Genomic DNA, 15,747 nt, shown 5'->3' with positions numbered 1-15,747 from the left:
TCCCATCACCTTCCTAACAATGTACAGCTGCAGCCACTTGAAAATATTCTTTAACAGATTTCTATTTACATGTGCTTTTATTGAAATTGTTCAATGATTCTCACTTTGGTGGCTCGTTTTTCTTTTGAATGTACACATATTTAGATCTCTTCCAGCTAGTTGGCCCGTTGGCTGTCTTCCTACTTCCTTGCTCCCAGTGCTGCTTCAGCGTGTTTGAAACATTTCGTTTGGTATGCCATCCATTCCTGGATTGCTTTTAGGCGAATGCCTTCAGCGCTTCTTGGACTTTGCCCTTAAATATATGCTCCTATTGAATTTCTTGATCATACACTTATCTCTTTAAACAATTGAATGTCAACCAGTTTTTTTGTATTTCTTCTATCACATTTCTTAAAGCTTTTAATGTTTTTCCCATTGATACTTTATTTTTTTAATCATTTTATTAGGGGCTCATACAACTCTTATTACAATCCATACATACATCAATTGTATAAAGCACATTTGTACATTCATTTGCCCTCATTATTCTCAAAACATTTGCTCTCCACCTAAGCCCCTGGCATCAGCTCCTCATTTTCCCCTTCCCTCCCTACTCCCACCTCCCTTATGAACCCTTGATAATTTATAAATTATTATTTTGTTATATCTTGCCCTGTCTGATGTTTCCCTTCACCCACTTTTCTGTTGTCCGTCCCCCAGGGAGGAGGTCACATATAGATCCTTGTAATCAGTTCCCCCTTTCCAACCCACCCTCCCTCCACCCTCGCAGTAATGCCACTCACACCCCTGGTACTGAAGGGATCGTCTGTCCTGGATTCCCTGTGTTTCCAGTTCCCATCTGTACCAGTGACCCTTTCAAGGTGCAACTCAAGACTTGCCTTTTTTTCTTCACCTCTTTTCAGCTTGAGCTGAGCTGTTTTCCATTTAGGCTTTCTAATTCCATTTCTTTTCACATTTCATTGTAATACCTTGGCTTCTCAAGCTGCTCTTTCAAAATATCTGTTCAGCTGTTTTACTTCATCATTTCTTACATTTGCATTTAGCTATGCCTACTTCCAAGAACAAATTTCATGCTCTCTTTTGAAATCCACTTTTTACATTTCTTGCCTATCTTTTAAATAACGTTTTGCTTTCTTCATGTCTGATGGTCTTGTTGTTATCCCACCACTCATTAGGTCATTGGTATTCCAAGATTTTCTTGAGTTGTTCTCTAAATTTGGGTAGAATGTTCTCAAAGTTGTATTTTGACTCTTGTGGACTTGTTTTAATTTCAACTTTAACCTTAACTTATATGAGCAATTGATGGTCTCTTCTACATTGGCTCCTGGACTGGTTTTGACGGATAATGTTGAGCTGCTCCCTCATCTCCTCCCAATTTGTATAGTCAGACGGATTGCTATGCATCTCATGTGATGAAGTCTGAAGGCACGGTTGCTGTTTCTTTTGCTCCAAGCACTATTTGCTGCGGAGAAGTTGTTGGTCTCTCCAAGTCGTACATATAGTTCTATCACGTCCAGCCTTGATTCTTTCACCAAGGTCTTCTTTTTCAGTGCTTATCCTATCTTCTTGTTTCCAACTTGGTCGTTCAAATCATCCATAATTACCCGTTCCTCAGGCTTGCATGCTTTTTCGATTTCAAGTGGAAGAATGTAGTAAAAAATGTTGAATTTTTGCAACATCAGCCTGAGTACTTGCTGCATACACGTGAATAAAGCTGTCCTTATTTACAGGCATGCCGCTGTGATCCTCTCACAGACAGCATTGTACTTTCAGGTAGATTTCGAGGCTAGATCTTGAAATATTTTTATAGATGATTAATGTGACTGTCTGCCTCATGAACCTGTCATTCCCGACAAAATTAAACATAAAATTGCACGACTCACAGGTGGCCAATACCGGTCCATTCCAGCTCACCACCGCCACACGTTTTCATATGCTCCTTTTCATACAGAAGGGGACAGCGACCGTTTGGGGGAGTCCACAGGGGTAATGTTGGTGGACTTTCTCTTAGTCTTCAGGGTGATCCTGAAGGCTCTTGAAGAAGTTTTTACAAAATGGAAAACTGCATTGGTGAGGAAAAGACCTAGAAATTTGCACCAAGGAATTTTTCCCTCATGATAATGCACCTACTCATTCTTTGAGGATAGTAAGGGCTGTCCTACAAGAATTTAATTTAAAACCTTACCTATGTACCCTCCAACCCTCATCTTCACCTTCAGACTTTATTTTTGTTCCTCAAACTAAAATACATTGAAAAGACATACTATTTCATTTTTCCACATTGCCAACTCTACCATTTTGAAGTGGTGCAGTCAACGAGTGTGGAATTGCTTGGGGAAGGTATAGAAAGGTGGAAACACTGCCTTCAGAAGTGGATAGATCTAGATAGAGGATATGTCAAGAAACAATAGCTTCATAGTTTGATCTTTTTTATTGACAAGAATTTCTACAATTTTGTAACAGTACTTTTTAATTTACACATATGTGTTTATGCTTTTGCACATGCATGTGTGTCTATATTCAAACAATAAGCACATGATTTCTTTATAGAGAAGTTTTAAGCTTCCTGAAATTTGAAACATAGGATACGGTGCAGGAAGTTTATTGTAGTACAAACAAAACTATTTTTTCAAACATTTTGGAATGTTTTACTGAAAACAAAAATTAGCAATAAACACTCTCTTCCGATTTATTCCCACCATAAAACAAATTTGTAAGTACACTACTTTGTTTGAAATGTCTCTCATTCTGGTTATTTTTATGTTAGATGGAAAGAAACAGAAAAATGCTCAAGTATTTTGGTGTGAGTGTGTATCTCTTAGACACTTTAGATGCGTGCTTCCTACTGGAAATTTGCATATCACCTCTTGTAACCATGGCATTGTTGGAAGCCTATTTTGCAAAACTGAGCTTTTTTTTTAGCATGCTAAAAATTAACTGCATGGTGTACCAGTAGGTAAACTCATGTCATATTTGCAGGTGAGATGGCTGTGCGTGCAGGTAAAGGTGTTCTGGACAGAACACACTGTTTAGAGAAAGAAATGGGTCATCAGTGCCACAGAAACAGTTCTGCCTTTCAGCTGCAGTTGTCAGCACCTTTATTCCTGATAATTGGTGGTGGTGGGGGCGGGGGGAGCATTGCTTTCCTACTCTTTGAAATGGAGAAAACCAGCAATTACAGCCCACTTGGGGGTGGGGGTGTGTGTGACCAAGAGAGCACATCCCATACTTCTTTTCTTTTGTTCGCTCACCCACAAATGCTTATTGACTGGACAACTCAAAAAACAAACGGGCCCTTGTCAATCCTATATGTGCCTGTGGTCATGACAAAATTTCATGTCAACTTGAAGATATGAACGTGTAGGGGTGGAGTCTAGTCTGTCAATCAGGTCATAGCTGATGGTTCCTCCTTGTGGGCATGGCCTTCTCATAAGGAGGATCTTGAGAATCCCCTCTCCCCCTCTCTGCTTCACCTTCCTGCTGCCACCTTGGAGATGTGTCCACCACCATTGGATCCACAAGACTTTGTACCCACCGGCTTGTGATCCTCCTGCACTCCAAATCATTGACTGTGACTGTGTGAGTCTGCAGATGGATTTATGGCCTAGTATCAGATTTATGGACTAATATTGGACGTGTGGATTTGATCTTAACTGGGCTGGGATATTAGTTTGATATGTAATTACTTCTTGATATAAAACTCTTTCTTTCACATATATGAGTGTCACTGCCTTTGTCAAACTGATCTAACAGTGCCAGAGTAGAACTGTGCACCTTAGGGTTTTCACAGTGCCTGGTTTTTCTAAAGCAGATAACCTGGCCTTTCTTCTGAGATAACGGGGTGGGTTTGAACGACTGAGCTCTCAGTTAACAGCTGAATGATCCACTCTTTGCACTATCCAAGGACTCATTGTCTAACTAGTCTGTGTCCATTAGAGTGTAAGAATAAGCAGAAGATCACGAAAACCCCATACCTACAAAACAGTACAGGAACAAAAGATCTTGGACAAATCATAAAAAGTAGCAAGAGATGTTTATTTTCTTCTAGTAAGAGAAAGCAAGGACATTCAACATAGTAAACTATGGATAGCGTTGAGAAGAATGGGAATTCCAGAACACTTTTATGTGCTCATTTGAAAACTGTACATGAATCAAGAAACAGTTTTGTGAACAGAGCAAGGGATAGTGCATGGTTTGAAAATCAATAAAGGTGTGTGTCAGAATAGTATCCTCTCACCGTATTCACGTAGACTGTATGCTGAGCAAATCATCAGAGAATCTGGGTTATCTGATGACAGATATGGTGTCAGGATTGGAGGAAGATTTATAATCAACCTGTGAAATACAGATTACACAACCTTGCTTGCTGAAAGTTAAGAGAACTTGAAGCACTTGCTGATGAAGATCACGGATTGCAGCCTTCAGGAGGGATTGCAGTTGATTGTAAAGCAAATCAAAACCCTCACAACTGGACCAATAGGTTAACATCATGACAAATAGAGAAAGGATTGAAGTTGTGTTTGATTCCACAGTCAGTGTTCCTGGAAGCAGCAGTTGAGCTCAAATGACATGTTACACTGGGTGAAGTTGCTGCACAAGACCAATTCAGAGTGTTGAAAAGCAAGGATTAAGGTACACCTGACCCAAACCGTGGTATTCTCCTTTGCATCATAGGCATGTAAAGGTAGGACATTGGATAAGGAAAAATGAAGAAGAAATGATGCATTTGAATTATGGTGCTAGTAATGAATATTGGAAGTGCCAGGAACTGCCAGAAGAAAAAGCAAATCTCCCTTGAGGAAGCACAAGCAGAATGCTCCTTAGAAGGGAGGAGTGTGAGATTTTTTGTGTGTGCATTTATGCTCTTTATTATTAATTTCCAATTAATAATTTTTTTAACATTTTATTAGGGGCTCATACAACTCTTATCACAATCCATACATATACATACATCAATTGTACAAAGCACATCTGTACATTCTTTGCCCTAATCATTTTTAAAGCATTTGCTCTCCACTTAAGCCCTTTGTGTGAGATTTTATTGAGAGAAGTACCCAGAAAACATCATGCTTGAGAAAGTACAGGGTCAGCAAAAGAGAGGGAGACTCTGCTAACATGATGAATGGACACAGGTAACACAGGAAATACTGGGAGGATGATGCAGGACCATGTGGCATTTCGTTCCTTTGTCAATCGGTTGCTATGAATCAGGACTGACTTCGTGGTGCCTAACAACAACAACAGAACAGGAAAGACCTGGATTGCGGGCTCAAGGGTTTGTAGATCTGATTGCAAGAATTTAAGGGTAATTCCAGCCAACAGCCCCATTTGACCTTAAACTTGGGATATTGTGGGTAGATGGGAAATGTGGATGTGAGGCAAGTCAGGAATGCCTGCGGTAGTCATTAGAGATTGAAGACAGTAGGCTGCTGAAGAGAAGACTTAGCGCCATTGGGATTGGTGTTCATAACTGTGGATCGGTACTGAGCTTCTTTGATATTTGGTTTCTCCCTGCCTCCACTCAGCATCATGAAGATAGACTGATATTTTATTGTTGAGTTATATGAGGGTACTGATTTTGAAGGTCTCTCCATTTTATTTGATTATTTATCCTAGAAAATATGCTAGGAATTTATTTCTTTGTTGAAAACATTTGACTTGCAAGAGAAGTAATTTTTAAGAGCTTTTTATCAATTAAGTTGACAAAAATAGTTGATGTTGACATTGTCTGCAGCAGAGAACATACTAACTGTTACGAAAAAGACGTCTCTCCGTGCAATATTGGCTAATGGCTCCTTCTTTGGAGCTGGGGATAATAGTATTTGTCTGTCTGAGAAACGAATCACAAAAATGAGCTAATTCGAAATGAAACATGACATTGAAATGTACTTAATAATAGCATATGGTTACTGTTTTCCATTCTTCTTTTACTTTACTTTTTCTCTATCCCCCTTTCCCTCCCACATTTTGTGGACAATGGATGCAGTGTTTTATGGAACATATTATTAGATTAAGTTTTGTTTTTCCATAGGGAACTGGTAGGTATTCCTAAGGGAATTCTCTAGTGTCAAATTTTTCTTTTAATATGTATGAGAATTTAAAGGAAGTATTTTGCTTCTGAGGAATTGTGTGTGTGTGTGTGTGTGTGTGTGTGTGTGTGTGTGTGTGTGTGTGTATCCTGTCCCTATTAACATTTAGTTTCAATTGCAAGTGATTTATTTCTCTGGCCTGGGTGCACCCAGAACGTCAATCCCCAAGGATGCTGCTTCCAGTTTCCTGGGCAGGGACTGACAAGCTACTCTGGTTGTCTGGTAGCTAATCAAAGCGCATCAGAGCCTGTCATTTTTGTCCAAGCCAGTCAAAAAAACGAATACAAATTTAACTCTGTAGTGGTTAATTATAACTGAGCTGGCTGCAACTCATGGTGAAACGTGCCCAGTGGAACAAAATGCTGCCTGGTTCAACGCCATCCCCATGCTCCATTGTGAATCACAGTAGTTTGACTTTTGGAATTGTGGTTGGCTTCTAGGGAGACTGGGGGTGTATCTCTTTTAAGTTGTCTTTAGTTGTCCCATTGGTTGAACTATATTTAAAAGGCTATATCTCTGTTGTATTTTTTTTTTAAAAACTGTTCCATTTGAGGCTTTCTACTCCTATAAAGATTTACAGTGTCAGAAACCCACTAGGGCCATTCCACCCTCTTCTCAAGGTCGCGGTGAGTAAGAATCAATGCAATGGGAGTAAGTTTGGTTTTTGGCTTTGGACATCTCATCCATAGCCTTACTCTCACATATTCTGGTGTATCATTTATTACTCGTGCCTGGCTGCTAACCCAAACACTGATGATTTGAAGCCAACCAGAAGTTTCCCTTGGAGACCCAGCAGTCGACTCCTGTGAAGGTTATCGCCTAGAAAGCTCTGTGAAGCAGTTCTCTTTTGTCATAAGGGCTTGCAATGAGCTAAAACTGATCATTACTGATTCCACTCACACATGCATACTCATATTTGTGTACAGTTAGACTCTTTGCCATCACAAAATTCAGCATAATATATTCCAGAATATAAAATAGGATGAAATGTTGTTGAAACTCAGGGATTTGGATGCATTTTGGCTCAAGGTTGCTCCAAAGATGCAAGGTATTGAGTTGTCTTTGCATGTTAACCCATCCACGCAACCTGCCTCTTGTTTATAAATAATAATAGTAAAGAAGATTTTTAAAAAAAGAAAAGAAATGAGCAAGGGGTACTTTTAAGACTGCCGTTGTCTTTGTCCTGAATCACATGAGGAGAGGAGAGAAGTCCTTTCTGTGCCAATGTGAAATAAAACAATAGGTCCTTTGAAGCGCTTCAGTGGAGTCTCTAGGGTTGAAATCTGATTTGCGTTTTCTTCTTTATCTTTAATTACTGTTTCAGTCTCAAAAAAGTTACTGACATAGGTTCACAGATCCTAATTACCACAATGTTGTAGCTGGCAACATCAATACTTGTCTGTAATACAAACTAATAAGTCCTTTAGGTTGAGAGGAGATAAAGACAATTGAAACCTCTTTGTAGACCTTCCGGATTTGTGCCATGCGATTGAAGTGTGTTGAGTGCTAGCTAACCACCCTGAAGTATTTCTTGCTAGGATACTTAAGATGTTAACTAATGTCATTAGGATATGAATAGAAGCTAACAACAACAACAAACAAAAACCCAATAATACAAATTCACTATCAATGAGTCAATTCTGACTCTCTGTAGGGCAGAGTAGAACTATTGGTGTTGGTTTAAGAGACTACATTTTCACTTGAAAAAGAAATGCCTCATCTTTGCCTATTGGAGTGGCTGATGCTTTCTTTCTTTCTTTCTTTTTGGTGCACCGTTCCTGGAAGTACTGCAGTACCAGGTCGATGCGTGGAGTGGACAGAGCAAGCTCCTATTCCAACTCCCTGCCCCAAAAATCCATTTAATATATTGTCCCCGGATAGAGGACGTATCAGATATTAAACTGATAAGAACAGATACTACACATGATCTTAGCCAAAAGGCCGAGAAGCGATGGCTGATGCTTCCTAACTGTAAACCTCGGTTGCTTGCTGTTAGTAGTCCAGTACTTTAGCCACGATGCCACCAGGGTTTCCTGAAGCTAACTACAGCACACACAAATCATAATGTGAACATATGTACACAGAAATATATAGTGGTGACTACAAAGAATGTCACAGTGCCTTGTTTGGAAGACATAACTCAGTGGCTTTTAAAGAGAAAATGAAGTGTTCATTGGGATATACAGTCTTAAATTGACATTGAACAGAAAACACTTGGATCAGTGTTTTGATACAAAGCAGCAACTTGTGCCTTTTTCTATATGGTGCCTTTGTCTAAGAACCCTGTTTAGAGAAGATTGGTTTGCATCTTGAATGGCAAAATAGTGTGCTCTAAGCAATGTTAAGAACAATAATTTGTCATGTGGTAGATTTTTTGGTAAATAATTCAGCAGAACTATTATAGGATCAATAATCATAGTGCTGAAGATTGAATAATGCAATCAGTTTACATTCTTTTGCTGCTTCTGTCAGAGCAATATCCAATGACTTGTGTTAGGTTATATATTTAATAAATATATATGAGAAAAACATATCCAAACTTTAAAGTGTATTTTTCTAAATAATAGAAATGCAATCTTTATACATGTACAAAATGTGTATGTGTCATAGCTGTGTTTAATGAATGAGAAAATCATCAGGGTAGTAAAGCTGATTCTAAGAGAACCGCAGTGATTGAGACTGTATCGCCCTTGGTGGAATGTTGGAATAAGGTTGTAAGGTTAGTCAACTGGTTAATAGCCTATAGGACAATAAAATGGCAATTTTGAGGGTTATCTCTTCTAGCTGAAAATATCATTGGCATCTTTATGGGCAAAATTTTACAAGCTACCATGTAACTTAACAGGGAACACTGGTGACGTAGTCATTACATGTTGGGCTGCTAACCCAAGGTCAGCAGTACAAATCCACCAGGCGGTTGTGAGGGAGATGAGCTCTTCTACTCCGGTGAAGAGTTCCAGTCTCGGAAACCCACAACAGCAGGTCTACGGTGTGCTTGCTATAGGGTTGCTATGAGTCAGAATTGTTTGTTTGGGTTTTTTGAACAGTTAATAAAAGTAAGTCAAACAAAGGTGCATGAATCTTGGATGGGCCTGTTTAGCCATAGGTCCAGTATGACATTGAAAAGGCATGTAGGCAGACGAACATCAAGTTCAGCTGGTATAACATTGTCCACAAAGATAATGTTCTATACCCTACTTTGTTAAGTAGTGAGTGGGGTCTTAAAAGCTTGTCAGCAGCCATCCAGAGCAAAGAAAATCAACGCTGCATGGAAACAATTAGCTCAAGGAACTAAGGAACCACATGAACCTCAACATCCATGACCTTGAGACCAGAGCTAGATGGTGCCCAACTACTACTACCCTAAGGGCCAATCTGAAAGGGACGGATCACAACAGGAAGGCCTAGGTCAAGTGGGAGAAACATTTGGAACCAGACTAAAAACCATTAAAAAGACCAGGCATGGTGGTATGACAGAGACTAATTGGAAGGCTTGGGAGCCCTGGTAACCACAGGCCAGCAGTTTGAAGCCACCAGGAGAAAGATGAGGCTTTCTACTCCCATAAAGAGTTACGATCTCACAAACCCAGGGACCAGTTCTACCCTGTCCTACAGGGTCACTATAAGTTGGAATCAACTCACTGGCAGTGACTTTGAGTTTTGGTGTAGAACCCCTGAGAACTATGGTTCTTAGTCACTCTTCAGGTTTGGAACTAGACTGCTTCCCATGGCTTAACTTTGTACTGAGCAGTAAACCGCGGGTGACCATGAACACCATCGGAGGCTGCACTCCTTAGAACAAAATGAAGTCAAAAGGACAACATTTACACAGGCAAAAGCCCCTTCCTCGGAAGGCTAGAAGAAGGATGAATGGAAAAGCTAAACACAGGAGGTGGGACGAGTGCTGTTACCTTATAGGGACCGTACTGAATGTCAGGAAGCAAAATGTGAATCAGTGAGCTTCGATATGGAGGGGTCTCAGGTCCAAATGATAGGCTTCATTCCTGACCCTTCTCTTTCCCTGAGAGCATTCCCCTACCTGCTTCTGAGATGGCTCACTTCGTACCCCGCAGGATGGCGCCACGCAGCTGAATCCTATAATATCTCCCCTCACCTTCTTAGCCCAACTCATTAGGGAAAGCTCCTTTGGTAACAAAGGCTCACTGTGGCTCGAAGAGCCATAAATAATTCACTGCACTGCAATTGTTAAATGGAAGCCAATTTGTTCTGCAAATTTTCACTCAAATCACCATAAAGAATTCTTAAAAAGGAAAGTAAAAGACCACAATTTTCCTTTTGACTTATTTCCACATTCGATCTAATTTTACAGGAAGCACTGGTGGTACAATGGTTAAAGCACACAGCTGTTAGCTGAAAAATTCACGGTTCCAGGAGACCGATGTGGCAGTCTGCTTCCTTAGAGAAATACAGCTTTGGAAGCCCTATGTGCCAATTCTAATCCATCCTAAATGCAATGAATTTGGTTTGATTATTTTGCTTAGCAGTTTAAAAATTTTGTTTTGGCTTCAGCTCATACTGAATTATGTGATTCCCAGGCAAATACCAAATTATGACCTTTGTTTTCATTTTGTGTGCTAATGTGGTTTCTCAGACTCGGAGGTGGTATTTGGTCAAGGAAGGGTCAGAGTTTTTATTTATCTGAGAGAGTTAGACTAGCTCTGTTAATGAGTTAGAAATTCTGTTCTGTGCTATTTGACGGGAGCTTTTAAAAAGATGGGAACTCAGTTTGGTGTGTCTACTTAGAAAGAGATGTACTTTTAATTCCCCACCAAGGGAAGGATATATTCACTCCCAGTCTGCATCCTGTTGCCGTTGCTAGGTGCCACAGATTTGGTGCTGACCCATAGCAACCCTGTGCACAACGCAATGAAGCACCAAGCAGTCCTGCGCCATCCTCACAATTGTTCCCAGGCCTCAGCCCAGTGTTGCAGCCCCTGCGCCAATCCATCTCACTGAGCGCTCCCTCTCTTTCACGCACCTTCTACTCTACCAAGCCTGCTGCCCTTCCGAGGGACTGGGTTCTCCTGGTAACAGGTCCTAAATACGTAAGACAAAGTCACCCATCCAGCTTTCTGAGGATCATTCTGTCTGTACTTCTTCAAAGAGAGACATGTTTATTTTCTGACAGCCCATGGTATATACAGTATTCTTCACCAAACTATAATTCAGATGCATCTCTGGTATTCCTTATTTATCGTCAGCTTTCGCATGCATCTGAGGTGACAGAACATACGTAGCTTGGCTCAAGTGAACATTCACCTTTGACGTGACATCTTTACTTTATAATACTTTTTAAAGAGGCTTTTGCAGTATATTTTCCCAATGCAAAGTGTCGTTTGAATGCCTGACTGCTGTTCCCATGGGCCAAATTGATTATGGATCCTAGTAAACCGAAAACTTTGACAACTCCAATCATGTCTTCATTTATCACGATCTTGTCTGTTGATCCAGTTGTGAGAATTTTTGTGTTCTTTATATTGAGGAGTAATAGACACTGATTCTCACCAGTTAGTGCCTCAATTCGTCTTTACTTTTTTCAGCAAGTAAATTATGTCATCTGCATATCACATATTATTGAGTTTTTCTCTGATCTTGCTGCATTCTTCTCTACATAGTCCAGCTTCTCAGATTGCTTGCATGTCGATTGAACAGGTATAGTACATGGGTCCCTCCCTGATGCATACCTTTCCTGATTATAAACCAGGCAGCAGCCGCTGGCTCTGTTAGAACAGGTGCCTCTTGGTCTGTGAGGTTCCTCGTGAGCACCATGAAGTGCTAAGGAATTCTCATTTTTCACAATGTCAGCCAGTTTCCTGGGATGTGCATAGCAGATGCCATTGCATAGTCAAGAAGACCCAGTTAAACACCTGTCTGGGGTTCTTAGTGTTAAGCCCAAGTCCATCTGATGTTAGCAATAACTTTCATTCCAAGTCCTCTTCTGAATCCGGATTGAATTTCTGGAAGATACCTGTAGTTATATACCTGCAACCAATGATTTTCAGTATAAATTTAATGACACGATAATTTGATGCTATTGATATTGTTTAACAACTTCCACATTCTGTTGGGTCCCTTTCTTTGGAATGGGCACAAATATGGATCGTTGTGTTTTTTTTTTTTATGTTTTCAGCATTGATCAATTTTCTGCCACAGAATCTTTCAATATTTCAACTCACAGCTTGGCTTTTTTCAGCAGTTGTTTGTAAATCTAAAATTCTCCCTTGATCACTCCCCTTCATCCCGATTCCCTTTCTTCCCACCTGCCACCATCCCAAAGGTAGTATTTTGCCATGTAACCTTCAAAACTCAACATATACCTCATGTAGGAATACAGGACCATCATATTGAATATGTATATGAAATATCCTTATTTTTTTACTTGCTAATATTTCTCAGGTATTTTTACATGTTCCTTATATACAAATCTATTGTATCTCACATTATATATGCCAGTGTTTCTGTATACAGAGTTAATTTATCATATTACAATCTCTTTGCAAATCCCTACAACTAGTATTCTTAATTGAGTCAGCGAAGCCTCATTATTTTGCAGCCCACTCACTTGAAATTTATGATAATTAGGACAAGAATAGAATGAAAATTTATGGTTACCAGTTAATGACTTAAAATATTTTTTTCTAACTAGGAGATAAATAGTTTTTAAACAGTAGCTTAAAATATAACAATTACACAAATTCTTATCTGTTACATTATTTAGCATATTAGTAACTTCTGCTTATTTGTACATGTGAAAGCAGTAAAAGGTGCATGCCATTAAAATAATCTATTATCAGGCTCATCACTGATTAGATCTCTACTTATGTGAATTTGAACATAATTGTTTGCATTGCATTTTATCCTACCATTTCATTTTGTTCTGTTGCTTCCTGATTAGAGTTTGTTCCCAGAGTTCCCTGGGTCAGGGCTTTGCCTCTTGGTGAGAGTACTCCCCTAGGATCTGAATGCCGAGCAGCGAAGGGAAGGGAATACAGTGACATAGCATAGCCTTCTGCTGCTCGAGCACCCGGGAGCTTGTCATCACTTTTAAAAAGTAAAGAAAGGGTGACTCCAAATCCCCAAACCAAATACACTGCCACAGAGTCGATTCAGACTCACAGCACCCCTCGGTGTCGTGTTCTAGGTTGTAAATTGCCATGGAGACAGATAGCCTCACTTTTCTCCCACGGAGTTTCTGCGGAGTTTGAACCATTGACTCTGCAGTTAGCAGTCCAACACTTACCAAACAGCGTGTCTTAAAACTAATAATCAAAAGTCCATTATTTTAAAATGTATCAAGCCTCCTACAGATTGCAACAAAAATGCCCAGTTACCATTCTGGTTAAATACCAATAACGTTTAATTGGGTCAGATCAATATTAGATACTAAGGAGTCTTGGTGGCGTAGTGTTCTTCTGCCGTCCGTGGTGCTTTCAAAACTCTGAGGCACCACTGTATTCAGTCTGCCTTGTTCATTGTTTAGCTTTTACGTGCATAAGAGGTGACTGGAAATGACATCTTTGCCCTGTAACAGATGAAAGGGATCTGGCACCTCACATTTGTGCAGTGCAGTGCATTGTTTGATTTCTTGACTGCTGCATCCATGCGCATCAATTGTGGGTCCAAGTAAAATGAAAATTTGACGACTTTAATCTTTCCTCCCTTTACTACAATGCTGCCCGTTGGTTTAGTGAGGATTTTGGTTTTCTTTACATGAAGTTGTAATTCATATGGAATCAGACTATAGTCGCTGATCTTCATTAGTTTGTGCTTCAGAGTTGCTGGGCTTTCGGTAAGCAAGGTTGTAGCATCTGGATAATACTATAGTTTCAAGAACAAGCTCCAAAGGGTCTTCTGATAATCACTTTGGGGTTTTTTCCCCCTCTCTTCTGTTTTTTTATTTTTATTTTTTAATGACCTCTTGCTTTCTTCAGTTATAATATTCTTGATGTCATTGCACAACGGATCTGGTCTTCAGTCATGATCTTCACTTCATCAATCCTGCCCTTGAGATGCTCTTTAAATTTAAGTGGAATATACTCAAGGCCATGGCTTACCTCCTGTGGATTTGTTTAAATTTTCTTTAGCTTCAATCTAACCTTGCATATGAGTAATTGGTGGTCTGTTCCACAATCAGCCCTGCCCTTAATTTGGCTCATGACCAGCTTCTCCCCAGTCTTTCCCCGCAGATGTACTCAGGGTGATTCCTGTATATTCCATCTGTTGAGGTCCGCAGGTACAGTCACCCACAATGTTGTTCACAAAGGGTATTTGCCATGAAAGAGGCTGTCTTTTTTGCCTCTGTCATACACGCTCCAGATTCGAGTCTCTACCCAAGGCCATATTTTCCTAACACTCTCTCTTTAGGAGCCCTGGCTCCACAGTGGTTGCACTTGGGCTGTGCAACATCAGCAGCTCAAAACCACCAGCTGCTCCGTGGGAGAACAACGGGCTTTCTGCTCCTGTAAAGAGCTGCAGTTCGGAAACACACAGGGCGGTCACCCTGCCCTACAGAGTGTCCGGGAGTCGACATGGACTTGAGGACAGTGAGTTTGGTTCTTTCCATGTTGTTTCCAACTTTCACTTCCCAAGTGCCAATGATAATCGATGCATGTGGGCTGCACAGGCGATCAATTTCAGATCGAAGAAGTTGGTAAAATGCTATTTCTTTACCACTGTCTTTAGTAGTTAATGCACTTACTTGATTGTAGGATACGATCCTATCCTAGTCAGCACTGTATTTGAACACAGATCTTGAAATGTTCTTTTTAATTATGATTGCGGCATCATTCTTCTTGAATTTATCGTCCTCAGAATAGTCCATTGTATTATTGTTCCATTCAAACACCAGATTGGGACCTTTGTGTTTATTGTGGGTGCTTATTTGGTTTCCTGAACCAGGAAGGTTCATTTCATTCAGTTCACTAACTCCTAGGGCATTGATCTTTATGTGTCCCATTTCACCTTGGATGACGTCTAATTTTCGTAGGTTTATACTGTAAATGTTCCACATTACAAATTATTATTGAGCGTTTCTTCTACTCTTGAGTCATGTTCCATCAGTAAGCGGAGGTCCCCCTGCTCTGCTCCATCCAAGTTATTAAGGCGAATTCTGTTTTGAGGAAGCATCTCTTCCCCAGTCATATTTTGAGTGCCTTTGAAACTGATTGGTGCATAAATTAATTGTAGGCATAGCGATATCATCTTATCACAGACAGTATTGCACTTCAAGATAAATCTTGAAACGTTCCTTTTGATGATGACTGCGATGCCATTCCTCTTGAACTTGAACTTGGCATAGTAAATCTTACGCTTTTCAGATTTAAAATGGTCAACACTAGCCCCTCTCAGCTAATTCCATAGTGGGGTTACTCGTGCATATTTACAACTGTTTCTCCTCATTTCGTGTTGCCCCTCCTCAGTGGGGCAGGTCTCAGCGTGATCCTTCCCCATCATTTGGACTGTTTTTGAGGTGGCAGCTTTCTCCAGTGGTAGTTTGAGTGCCTTCCCACCAAGGCTCGTCTCCCACCCCTGTGTCAGACAATGACTAGTGCTATTCATAAGGTGTTCCATCGCTAATCTCTCAGAATCTGACAGCTTGTTCCTTCGTCTGGAAGATCAGCCGAAACCTGTTCCTCCT

The 15,747-nt window shown here is 40.2% G+C and overlaps 1 protein-coding gene and 1 non-coding gene across 2 annotated transcripts in view; one reads left to right on the top strand and one right to left on the bottom strand.

Annotated features, from left to right (window-relative positions):
• Positions 1-15,747, top strand: part of SMYD3 (SET and MYND domain containing 3) — a 769,033-nt gene that overhangs the window by 423,318 nt on the left and 329,968 nt on the right. The window lies entirely within an intron of this gene.
• LOC142438048 (U2 spliceosomal RNA) lies at positions 7,852-8,042 on the bottom strand. The gene has a single exon (XR_012782515.1). It is a non-coding gene; the product is annotated as a U2 spliceosomal RNA (small nuclear RNA).

The sequence above is a fragment of the Tenrec ecaudatus genome, chromosome 1 (assembly GCF_050624435.1).
Source record: "Tenrec ecaudatus isolate mTenEca1 chromosome 1, mTenEca1.hap1, whole genome shotgun sequence".
Classification (NCBI taxonomy): domain Eukaryota; kingdom Metazoa; phylum Chordata; class Mammalia; order Afrosoricida; family Tenrecidae; genus Tenrec; species Tenrec ecaudatus.
Note: the sequence above shows the minus strand (reverse complement) of the source record. Positions and strands in the feature narration are given on the sequence as shown.